Here is an 11,896-nt window from a genome sequence, read left to right on the forward strand (position 1 = left end):
TTCCTACAATTCTGGAAGTGAGAAGTCTGAGATCATGGTGTTGGCAGGCTGGGATTCTCCTGAGGCCTTGCCTTGCAAATGGCCACCCGCTTGCTGCCTCTTCACATGGTCGTCCCTCTGTGCCCACGCAACCCTGGTGTCTCCCTGTCTGTCCAAATTTCCTCTTGTTATAAGGATACCATTCAGGTTGCATTAGGGTCCACCCTAATGGCCTCATTTTAACTCAGTCCCCTCTTTAAAGGCCCCATCTCCTAGTATAGTCACATTCTGAGGTACTGGGGGTTAGGGCTTCCACATATCAATTTTGGGGGACACAATTCAGCCCATAACAAGAAGCAAATAAAATCACGTGCAAAATGCCCAGCATGATGTCTGCCTGGCACATGGTAACATCCTACAAATTTGAGTTCCCCCCTCTTTCCTGCTAGTAGGATACTAAAGGTTTAAAACAACCATTTAGATGGAGCAAGTATAAACTCTGGTTCCTGTGGGTATAAATTGTTACTAAATAGGGATAAGGGGGATCCAAATTAATGAGCTTCTATTAATCAAAACTGGTTTGGGGATTTCATTTTTTAAAAATTAGATTTATTGAGGTATAATTCTATATCATAAAATTCACCCTTTCAAAGTGTTCAATATACGTTCAAGGAGTTCTGACAAAGGTATATAGTCAGTCGTGTAACCACCATTTACAATCAATATACAGAACATTTCTATTGCTCCAAAAAGTACCCTCATGTCCCTTTGCCATTTCTCCCCTCTCCGAGCCCTTTGTAACCACTGATCTTTCTGTCTCTACAATTTTGACTTTTCCATTATGTCATACAAATGGTCATTTGATATGTAGTCATTTGCGATTGACTTCTTTCACTTAGCATAATACTTTTGAGATTCATCCATACAGCTACATGTATCAGTTTCAGTAGTTATCTGTTCATCAACTTTTTTTTTTTTTTACCAATTTATACCAAAGATACCACAATTTGTTAAACCATGCGCCAATTGATGGGCATTTGAATGGTTTCTACTTTTCAGTGATTATGAATAGAGCTTCTATGAACACTAAGAGTACACGTCTTTTTGTGGATGTTTGCTTTCCTTTCTCTTGGATAAATACCTTAGAATCGGATTGCTGGGTGCTATGATACGGGGATGCTTAACTTTTTAAAAAACTGCAAACTGGGTATGATTTTGCACCCCCATTGGCTGAGTGTTTTACACATATTTTATCACAGTCTGTGCCTTGTCTTTTCATTTTTCTTAACACTATCTTTTGAAGAGAAGGAGCTTAAAATTTTGATGAAATCTAATTTATCAATTTTTATTTTTATGATTTTTGTGTGTGTGTAGCTAAAAATCTTTATTTAATCCAAGGTCACAAAGTTTTATCTTCTATTTTTCTTCCAGAAGCTTTGTAATTTTAATTCTTGCATTTACTACTATAATCCGTTTCAAGTCAATTTTTGTATGTGGTTTGAAGTAAGGGTCAAGGTTAGTTTTAGGCATATGAATGTCCAATCATATACCAACACAGTGCATTAAAAAGGCATCAAATTACCCCCATCAAACTACCTTGACACCTTTGTCTAAAATCAGTTGACTATACACATGTGGGCCCACATCTGGACTCATATTATTCCATTAATCTATCTTTCTATACTGTGTGCCTATGCTACATGTGTGTGTCCAAATCCATATTGTCTTTATTTTTGTAGCTTAAAAATAGTCTTCAGATCAGGTAGTGTTAGTTTTCCAATTTCGTTCTTCTTTTTCAAAATTGTTTCTGCTATTCTAGATCCTCTGCATTTCTATATAAACTTCAGAATCAGTTTGTGAATTTTTACACAAAAGCCTATCAGGAGTTTGATTGGGATTACTTGTATCTATAAAGGAATTCATTTGATAAATTAGATGAACACCATTCCTAATTTGGTCAAGCTTTGAAACAAGCTTTGGTATTTTAGAAAACTGTTCAGTTTTTAATTAGGTTGGGTGTTTATTTCGAAGCCTGTGATTCTCACCTTCTCTTCTGAGTCTAGGATGCAATGGGAAGAAGCATCACTCTGGTGATAGAAACACCCGGGAGTGTGTTTTGTCCTTGAGAGGAAAGGCAGTTTCCTCCTTCAGGTGAACTCTGTCTATGTCTGTGATAGGTAAAACCTCACAGCTCAAACCCAAGAGAAGCTGTTTCAAGGCATTCCCAAATAACCACCCTTCCCTCCTTTGTCAAGAGCAAAGTTCATCGGATTTAGGAAAAGCGGTCTCATTCACAGCCCAAGCACAGGCCCCAGGAGGAGCGTGTTCTGGGAAGTGATTGAGGAGAGGCCCAGAAAAAGCCGGGGCAGAGGCTTTCTGGAAGCATTGCCACCACTAGCAGGGGGTCTTCCAGATGAAACATCCAGAGCTGGGGCCATGACTGCCGCCCAGCCAGCTCCCCAGGGACCACCCCGAGAAACCCAGCCTGTCAGCAGCAGAATTGTTGCCTGTTCTTTATACTGTGAATTGTTAGCAGTCTCTAAATAGACCATTCATTTTTTCCTTTTAGCACAGAAGGGTCTCACAACTCCAAATACCACCAGGGGCCTGAATGTTTCAAGTCAAAACATTCCCCAAACCACAGCCCTCGGGTGAGAGGCCGAGCTAGCCAAGGGTTTGGAGGAAAAACAACCACCTACCAGCCTGGAAACCACTGTGTACACAGGAGGCTGGTCGCCTTGCTCACAGAGGCTGGGAGACTGAGCATTTTCACTAGTGAGACTTAATCCGATAAAGCCACCTTTCCTACATCTCCCCTCTGCCCGAGGAAATAAACCCAGTCCTGGGGCTGGAGGCTGCGCGTGGGGCGGGGCCGCCCAGGGTACCTGGAGGACCTGAGCCACTCCTGCCCCGCTTCTTCCTCCCCGGTTGTGATTTAAAAAAAAAAAAAAGAGAGAGAGAGAGAGAAAAGAGAGGCTTTTGCAACAGTCCCGGCGCAGCATTTGATTCGGGGAGCAGCGGAGCGGTGTCAAACCTCTGCCAGGACCCTGCTGCGTCTGCCAAGCGACTCCAGGAACAGGAGCGCGGCGGCGCTGCAGAGACGCTGGCGCGGGCACCAGCCCACCGGAGAAAGCCGGGATCTCTGGAGCTGTGGCTCCCAGGACCCCCGACCGCCATCCAGCAGGCGAAAGAGATCCCGGAGGTCCTAGTGGAGCCGCGCGGTCGGCGGTGCTGCCTGCCGGGCCGCTTCCTTGGGGAGGGGCGGCTTCGCCACGTGCTCTGAGATCTCTGACAGGATGAGGACGCCAAGGAGGCGTTTGGCCACAAGATCCTGCCTGAGTCGTGGCTGCTCAGGCCGCACCGGAAGGAGAAGATGTCCCTGGAGATGTCTATTCATTGCCCTCTCGCCCACCAGCACGGAGTCGTAGGTGCACGCGGACACGAACTTTATGTTGGTGGTGCTGTGGCGCTGCTGCTGCCGAAGATTACCCTGGAGCCGCACCGGCGGAGGAAGGCGATGACCCAGTCCGAGGTCCGCCGCTACCTGCGGCACATGGTCCTCGGCTGCCAGTACCCGCACCCAAAGCAGGTTATTCACTGGGACCTCAGGCTGGGCAAACTCTTCCTGAATGACGATCTGGAGGTGAAAATAGGGGATCTGGCCCGGCAACCGAAGGTGAATATGATGGGGGGCAGAAGAAGAAAACCCTGTCTAAATACGTGGCTCTTGAGGTGCTGAGCAAGAAAGGGCACCATTCCCTGGTGGACGGGGGGCCTATTGGGTGCATCATGTTGATATATACCTTGTCGGTGGGTAGATCACCTTTTGAGACCTCTTGCCTAAAACTGACCTACTTCTGGATCAAGAAGAATGAATGCAGGATCCCCAAGCACATCAACCCCGTGGCCACCTCCCTCTTCCAGAAGATGCCGCAGACAGGTCCCATTGCCCACCGGATCATTCATGAGCAACTCAAGATGAGTTCTTTACTTCTGGCTACATCCCAGCCCATCTCCCATTACCTGCCCCACCATTCCATCAAGGTATTCAATCGCCCTCAGAAGCCTGGATCCCAGCAACAGGAAGCCACTCACAGTCCTAAATAAAGGCCTAGAGAACTCTATGCCCAAGACTCCCTGGGGAAAAGAGGGACCAGTGGTCCAGGAGAACAGAGAGTGCCACTGCACTCCCCAACCACTACACCAGCAGCTGTAGCAGCTGCGTAGTGTGAATGCCTCCAAGCCCTCTGAGAGGGGGCTGGTGAGGCAAGAGGAGGCTGAGGATCCCTCTGGCATCCCCATCTTCTGAGTCAGCAAGTGGGGGACTATTGGGACAAGTGCAGCCTCGGGCATCAGCCATGCAGCAAAGTGTAGGGAGTGTTCTCCGATGACTGGACTCACCTCATCCTCTGGTGCCTTGGTGACAGTCTGTGGTTCATAGAGCATGGTGGTGTAGAGTTCTCCCTCGCCATGAGTTCCCATCCCAACTCCTCCATGAAGATCACTCTCTAAGTACGTCCAAAACTACATGAGTGAACACTTGTTGAAGGCGGGTACCCCTGGGAAGGTGATGAACTAGTCCAGCAACTCTACCTGCCTACCTGATTCTGCAAGCACAGAACCATCATCCTGCATCCTGCAACATCTGCCAGGACCACAGCAAACTCGTCCCGTGCCCAGCATGGCAGCTGTGACCTACATCGACTAGAAGCCGGATTTCCACAAGTACTGCCTGAATCTCCTGGATGAGCACAGCCGCCCCAGGAGTCTGGCAAGTCAGCTCTTCTATGCCCACCCATGGTGGACAAGCTGCTGAGCTTTCACTCAGCCGACAATCGCCTCAGGACCTCCTCACAGCCCCTCCCCAGGACTACTGCCCGTCTTCACCCCCACCAGCCCCTTGGGCCCCTATGGGTTAGCCCCCGCTGTGCTGGGTTTTCTGTGCTATGTCCCCTCACTCGGACCGGGTGGCTGGAAATAGAGCTATGTCTTCCTTGCAGGTGGGAGTTGCTATTATTTTTGTACGTGTTGGGGTGTAGGTTCTACGGCCTCTTCACTTTCCCTCTCAACCCCACAGTATGAATTGTACAGAATACTGCTATTGAATTCGGGACTGTCTTTTTCTTGGCTTTATACACATTAAACACGTATGAATCTTTTTAAAAAGGCGTGGGGGGCGCTGATTGGCTACTAGTTGTCACATGCACTCAGTGGCCACCTGGCTCAGCCAGTCAGTGGCAAGAACTGAGTACTCTGGAGGTGCTGTGCAGAGGTGGCTATATGGGCTATATGGGATGCCTGCTTTCATTGTCCCTTAGCCCAATAAGTCATGTAGCAATGGTAAACAAATTCAGTGACAACGCATTAAGTCCTTCACAAAGTGCCTTTGACAAGAGACGGTCGTCTGCTGAGAGCTGAGGGACCCTCTCAGCCGACAGGGCCCTGAGAATGCTACAGTGACCCTGTCATGGGGACAGGTCTGTCAGGAATGGTCTTGGGGCAAGAGGATGGAATTTATAAGACCTCCTTTGAACGACCAGTGCCGACTCTGATGGCTCATCTAGCTGGCATGTAGAAAAGCTGGAAATGCTAGCCGAAAGCTTGGGAAGGCAGAGAGGGAGAGAGAGAGAGGAAGGGAGGAAGGAGGGAAGAAAAGCAAGGAACCCCCTGTGGTAGGTGCTGCGAGGGAAGGGCTGCCTGTGGTCCCTTTCATGTGCTCACAGCAGCATATGTCCACTAGTGAGGAGTACTCCGTGGATTCGGTCCAGGAGAGACACATTTAGGGTACCTGTTTCAGCTGAAGGAAGGGAAGGCGAGAGCATACTGGAAAGAAGTTCGAGAAGCTGGCTCAATGGTGGCCCAGGCAAAGAATATGACCAGACTGAGATGACATGGCACGCTGACCCAAGGCACACATGTCAGTGGCACTATGGCCAGATGGTTATAAGCCAGGCCTCTGGGCCAGATGACCTGATCCTGGTTCTACCACATACTGCTGTGTGACCTTGGGCAAGTTACTCAATCTCTCTGAGGCTCAGTTTCCCTAACTGTAAAATGAGGGAACAGAACTTACTTTATAGGGGTTATCTGGAGGAATATGTGAGAGAACGTTTAGTCTCTGTTTCATATGTGGCAGTGACTATTAGGAGGATGGATCAGTTGGGGACCAGTTGATGGCTTTGATGTCACACTTCCCCCCAGTGATGTGGACTCTGCCAGTGTTTGGTAGACTCAGCTTCTGCTAAGAAGCTCATCTCATCTGGGACTTGAGGGAGGGAACTCAGCTCTGACTATGACCAAGTTTCAGTATGTGAAGAGATTTGCTTACCCAGGTCTTCCTACTTATCCCGATGACCCTATTTACTTATATTTTGGAAAATCTTCAAGCTTTTTCCTTCCAATTGTGTGCTGGGGGGAGGAGGGGTGGGAATGGGGAGATGTTTATGGGCCCTGGCAGGAGTCAAAGGGGGCCGTGGGGCACCAGAATCCTACTGCATTGGCAGGGGCACAAATCCTGGCAGATTATGTCAAAGATAAAAGAGGATTTAGGGTGACGATTTAAAGCTTCCTTTTCTCCTTTTTTGGGCAAGGGCCTGCGAAGAGGGGGTGGGAACTGAAAACAGACAGAGCCTTGTTAGTGACTTGAATTTTCACATGTAGAATGACGGGGCTTTGGAAAGGAGTTTCTCCTTCTGTGCCCCTCCCATTCCACGCCATCTAACCTGATCTTTAAATTGGCGACTCCATTTGTATTCCAGTCTGATCATGGGAGACTCATATCCCTGTGGGCCCCAGCCTTGGTTTGTAGCAGACGGGAAGTGTTCAGGGGAGCCTTCAGCTGACACAAAAGGACTGTGGGGAAACCAGCCAGCATCCCTCCCTCCCGGCAGCCTCACCCCACAGCTGGGGCCCTGGGAAGCAGGGTGGTGGCAGGTCAGCCTTTACAACTGCTTTTTATTGGATCCTGTCTGTATTGGTTGTATTCAAGGCTCAGTCCCAGATATGAGAGCAAAAAACCACAAGAACCCTGCGTCAGGTCAGTGACCAAGTGCCGAGCATATCAATGACCAGAACTCCGGGAACAATTGGAGCAAGTGCTTGAAATTCCAGCCGTGAGCCCGTCTGACCCACATGGGGGGATGCATATATCTTGGGTAACATCCCAGCCGGCAATTCCCAAACTCACCAGGCATTCAACCACTGCAGCCTCAATTTTAATCATTATAACACCACCCATCACCCCACTCTAGCTCTGCCCCACGGAACGTCCTGGGTGTGTAAATCCTGTTCTTTTTATTCAGCTGAGAGATGCTGCAGAGAGGATGAGCAGCCACTGCCCTCAGTCCCTTGCAACCAGGGACCCCGCTTTTCTGGGGGTGGAATCTGCCTTCCCTGAGGTTTGTCAATTTGGGGGGAAGGAACTCATTCCCTAGATGCTGTGTTTTATCCTGAAGGCATCTCCCAGAGCCAGGGGTGTACTGAGGGCTGAGGGCAGCTGGGTGAGGAACACCACAAGGTAGGAGCAGGCTTAGGCTTCTGCCTGAGGTCAGTGATGAGGGGTAAACCTCCTGCCCAGGATGAGTGTGTTCATGAAATTCTCCTTCTTTGGAATGGCTTGAGCAAAATTGTGTCTGGACACCAGATGAACCCTTGAGGCCTTTCCCTAGCCTGAGCTCTTCGACTTCTAGGGGTTGATTCATTCTCTTGTCCCATCAACAAGAGAGACTCACCTTCATGTGTCACTGGGAGTCGTCCACATTCCCCGCCTTTCCTGTCTCATTCTCACCATCGAGATTGGTAGCAGATTTGAGTGCTTCCTTTTCTGGGCTCTCACAGCCCCTTGGAGTGTGTGTACAGACGCACGCCCTACTATTCTGTAGCTCCCTGGGAGCAGGATTTATTCTGTCCAGCTTTGTTTGCTGGTGCCCATCTCAGTGGCATGCTAGGTGGACAAGTAGCCCGGGGACGCTCCCTGTGCCTCACAGTGGCCTGGGGAGATGCTTAAAAATGCCCAGCCCCGCTCCCAGAAATCCTGACTTAAGTGACCTGAGGTCTAGACACTGGTGGTCTGAAAAGCTCCCCACGTGACCTAATGTGAAGTCCCTGTTGAGACCCCTCCCCAGAGTCGACTGTTAATGAAAGCTTGTCTTAGAATGAACCAATGACATTTGTCCAAGTGATACCTTCTCTTTTATTTGTGTGTGTGTGTGTGTGTGTGTGTGTGTGTGTGTGTGATCCTCAAGCCCTACTCACCCCTAGCATTTATCCCCTGTTAACGCCATTTGTTTGAGCCATAAAACTCTTGGGGGAACCAGGTTCGAAGGAGAGCTACTGGCAGGCATTTCTCCTCTGATGTTTGGAACTGTGCTGAACAACTCACTAAGTCTTAGGAAGTTCCTGCCTCCAGCACGCGGGATTCTCTGTCGTCCTTCAGCGTCACTTCATACCAACTAAATCTCTTCCTCAACGTTTTCTAGACTGCAGACCACGGTTTCTGAGCCTTGTGGGAAGCGGTCATAGGCAAGTCTGAGGGGCCGTGTGTGAGGCCCCAGGTGGGCCGAGCAGCCTGGAGGGAGATGCACGTGGACTGGGTGTGTTATGCAAATGGGAATTACATGAAGTGACTGATACAGTTTCATTCAGGGAGAAAATGATGAGAGAAATCAGACTACAAAATGTTTGTCGAAATACCATACGATATCACTTATATGTGGAATCTAAAATACGACACGAACCTATCTACGAAACAGAAACGGACTCACAGCTCTAGAGAATAGACTTGTGGTTACCAAAGGGGAGGGAGATGGGGGAGGGATGGATTGGGAATTTGGGATTAGCAGATGCAAACTGTTTTATACAGAATGGATAAACAACAAGGTCCTACTACATGGTACAGGGAACTATATTCAATATCCTGTGATAAACCATAACGGAAAAGAATATGAAAAGGAATGTATATATGTGTAACTGAATCACGTTGCTGTACAGCAGAAATTAAGACACTGTAAATCACCTATACTTCAATAAAAAAAAAAAGTTTGTCCAGTCCAGTTCTATGCGCAGCTCACTGCTAGGGGCTGTGGAACTTAGGGATCTGCCCTCTGTGTGGGAAAACCAGAGAAGAGGACCTAAATATATGAGATGAAGCACAGATTTCCAAAGCTACCAGAGCTCTGAGAGGAGTGATGTCCATTTCCTGTAAAGCTGTGGTGTCTCATCTGTGGCTGGCGGTAGCCTCTGAGTCTAAACCAGCTGCAGCTGGTCACTGGCATGAGGTCTTTTTTTGAACACACACAAGAGTATAGGGAACATTTTCCAAACACACACCCTATTTCCCCATATCTGCTTCAGTTAATTTTTTAAAAGACTGAAACATTGTTAACCCTCCCCTGTGCCACTTCCCGTCCTCCCTCCCCCCTCCCTTTCTTGAAATTGGTATTTGTCTTTCCCATGTATGTTTTCCTATGCACGTTATTATACACGTAGGGCACTCACGCACAATATATGATACGATTTTGAAAGCTTTCAAACTTTATATTAGTGGCACCATACTGTATCCTCTGCATGTTTTCCACTCACTGCTCTGTTTTTGAGGTTTATTCATGTTGATACAAAATTAACTAAACTACTGTTTATCCTTTTTTTTTTTTTTTTTTTTTTTTGCGGTACGTGGGCCTCTCACTGTTGTGGCCTCTCCTGTTGCGGAGCACAGGCTCCGGACGCGCAGGCTCAGCAGCCATGGCTCACGGGCCCAGCCGCTCCGCGGCATGTGCGATCTTCCCGGACCGGGGCACGAACCCGTGTCCCCTGCATCGGCAGGCGGACTCTCAACCACTGCGCCACCAGGGAAGCCTGTATCCATTCTCTTTTTGATGGGCATTAAGAGTGCATTCTGTTTTTCCGTTAGAAATAATGCTACAACATTGTTTGTAACGTATAGTTTGGTGCACATCTTCCTTCCTCCCTCCCTCCCTTCCTTTCTCTACCTGTCTTTCCTTCCTTCCTTCCTTCCTTTCTTTCTCTTCCTTTTGAAGTATAGTTGATTTACAATATTGTACTGGTGTCAGGTGTACAGCATAGTGATTCAGTGTTTTTGCAGATTATACTCCATTATGTTATTACAAGATAATGGGTATAATTCCCTGTGCTGTACATTATCTCCTTGCTGCTTATTTATTTTACGCATCTCCTTGCACACAGATGCTCCTCTCTCTCCCTGAATACTACTTCCATGACCATCACAGCTTTCAGACCTGCTACCTGCCTGCTCCGGGCTCTGCCATGGGCTCACCCTTCCTCAGTACCGGCAACTCGGCTCTTAGTGTTTGAACTTGACCTGGTTTCTAGGCCTCACCTTACACCTGGAGACCTAGTCTTACACCACAACTCTCTGTGACTCAAGCCTCTCAGGGCTTCTACCCCCCACCAACACCTGGCCTCTGCTGAAAGGGAAGTTCTTTGGCAGGAAAGATTGGCATGTCTTGGGCCAGAAGACGAGGTCTCATACAAGTGGTCAGTTTTAACTGGACCTCAAAGGAAGTTCTATTTTTCTGTAATAAGGAGAAATGGGAGAATTTTCCTGAGGGGAGAGCAGGAACCAGAGTAGGAAAATAAACATGGCAGGGTAGTATAGGGTGAGGACCCGGCTAAGAGCAGTGGCCAGCGGAAGCTGGGTTCTGTCAGAGAGTGGGTAACATGATGTGAATCTATTAAGTTAAAACTTCATGTCCCTCACCAGATGCCTTTGAGCTTTCGGGATGGAAGTGGTGGGTGGGCAGTGCCAGTGGCAGGGGTGATGGTGGCCGGGAGACCCCTGAGGAGAAGCACCCATCCTCTATAGCCATCTGCTGGGCCAGGCTGAGTGTGAGCACTTGTGGTCTCGTTTCACTCATTTCCCTCCAATTTTTGATGAGGCTTTATCAAATCAGTCTTCCTCTTCCCTCCATCACTCATGTGTCACTTCCCGCCACTCCCGCTTCCAAGTAAGAGAACTCCAGGCAACCACGTGCAGGCTTCAGTCCAGCTACAACCAGTGGACTGAACGCTGACATTGCTTACAAGAGCTTGGGGAGCGGACACGAAGGGCAGTCCTGCGGTCTTCTCTGCAGCTAGACTTCTCTGTGGCTTGAGATTAAAGTAAGCTCCCAAAGTTCCCAATCAGGGCTACGGGGGACCAGCATGTGTGTATGTGTGTGTGGTGCAGTCGGGAGTGAGGTGGGGTTAGGAAACCCTTCAAGCTTGGCTGGCCTTGTGATTTCAAGCGAGCTTCTGCAGGGAGAAACAGGCTTACTGTTTTGGAAAGAACAAGCTTGGGTCCCAAGTTTCCTCTGGGCAGAAGCTTGGGCTTTTGCCTTGTTTGACAACCTGTCAGAGGCGAACAGGCTGATGCTACGGGGAAGACAGAGCCAAGAGAAACTGCTTTTGGCCTCACGCTTTGAGACTATGTATGTGTGTATTTCTCTCTGGTAGATCCTGGAAGGCGAGCGTAGTGGGAGAATCAATTGTTTTCAGCGTCCAGAATGTGCCAGATAGTCATGGAGTTTGAGGGTGGGGAACGAGAGAAACTCTAAGGCACATACCTCATTTTTCATACTGCTCCCCCTGCATCTGACTTTGGAGAGAGGGGAATTCCTTAATTCCTCACATCCCTGACCCCCTATTTGGGAGACCCCAGTGCCCGGCATACACTGTGCAATTAACAAATGTCAGCTGGCTGAATGAGTGCCTTCGGGAAGTGGGTGGTTGTTTACTGAGCATTTACTATGGGATCTCCTCAAATCAAACCTATGAGAAAAGTATTGTTTTCAAGTAGGTTCAGGAAGGTTAAGTAACTTGTCCAAGGTCTCACATCTAGGACTGTGTGTGTGTGTGTGTGTGTGTGTGTGTGTGTGTGTGTGTGTGTGTGTGTGTGGGGGGG

At 48.5% G+C, this 11,896-nt stretch overlaps 1 pseudogene; it reads left to right on the forward strand.

The window, feature by feature from the left end:
* Positions 1–3,169: 3,169 nt before the first annotated feature.
* Positions 3,170–11,896, forward strand: part of LOC103086209 (serine/threonine-protein kinase PLK1 pseudogene) — an 11,461-nt pseudogene continuing 2,734 nt past the window's right edge.

The sequence above is a fragment of the Lipotes vexillifer genome, unplaced genomic scaffold, assembly GCF_000442215.2.
Source record: "Lipotes vexillifer unplaced genomic scaffold, Lipotes_vexillifer_v1.1 scaffold1577, whole genome shotgun sequence".
Taxonomy (NCBI): domain Eukaryota; kingdom Metazoa; phylum Chordata; class Mammalia; order Artiodactyla; family Lipotidae; genus Lipotes; species Lipotes vexillifer.